The sequence below is a fragment of the Trachymyrmex cornetzi genome, unplaced genomic scaffold (genome assembly GCF_001594075.2).
Source record: "Trachymyrmex cornetzi isolate Tcor2-1 unplaced genomic scaffold, Tcor1.1 scaffold974, whole genome shotgun sequence".
Classification (NCBI taxonomy): Eukaryota; Metazoa; Arthropoda; class Insecta; order Hymenoptera; family Formicidae; genus Trachymyrmex; species Trachymyrmex cornetzi.
The window spans coordinates 25,459-26,593 of record NW_017300327.1 but is presented as its reverse complement, the minus strand read 5'-3'; positions in this window follow the sequence as shown (position 1 = coordinate 26,593).

Here is a 1,135-nt window from a genome sequence, read left to right as displayed (position 1 = left end):
ATTTTCTCATGTTGGTAAAAATGAGAAAATGCAGTACTAAAAAGTTGATAAAAAATTCTGAAAAAATTCTTAGAGCTCTATGAGAAGAAAATAAACAATTTTTGTCTCTTGCAGTTTTTCTGCAAAGTTGATAATATTTGAGTGAAAAATTATTGAAGACCAATTTTCCAAAAATACATCTACAACAAAGGATTAAAAAAATCAATTCACCCTAAAGCAAACACATACACACAATGTATACGTATTATTTAATATAAAATATTAGTCATATATCAGGCTTACTTCATTTCGTTTTCTAATAGATCGAATCGTGCGTGTATAATATTTAGTATATTTCTGAAAATTTTACATGCATGAAAAATTGTTTATCGAGTAAATTGTGCAAAATATCAATAATTTTATTTACTGATTATTCGTATTATTGTGAGATTGTAATTGCTGTCCTACGTAATTAATTTCATGACAAGACGTGACAACAACTCGAGCTTTTATAGTTTATCTATAATCGGGAGGTAGGCCTTCGGAAGCCCCTCCATATCTGTCTGTAGGTTGAGTCCATGCGTTTGTCTTCTGATGAATATCATCTTCGAAATCAATCTGTTCCTGTAGTGAGGTTCCTCGTCCAATATTGCAACACTGTCCCAGTCAAAATCGTGTCCCTCTTGCAACCGATGTTCCGTTATAACACTGCGAGCAGACGTGTTCCATCGGATGTAATTATTATGTTCCGTGATTCTTGACTTCAGTTGTCTACACGTCTGTCCAACATAACTCGCGTCGCAGCTCTTGCACGAAATCTTATAAACAACCTTCGACTTCTTATCACGCGGTAAGGGGTCCTTATACACCCTAATTTTTACTTTATATATGTTAATGTGTGTTTGCTCTGAGGAAGGCTCAAAAATGAGTCGAAACATGTAAGCGCGTTTAGTGATATAATAATACAGACATACCAATTGACTTTGGAGCTCACACGTATCCGCAGAATAATGAAATTGATTACGTAGGATAGTAATTACAATCTCACAATAATACGAATAATCAGTAAATAAAATTATTGATATTTTGCACAATTTACTCGATAAACAATTTTTCATGCATGTAAAATTTTCAGAAATATACTAAATATTATACA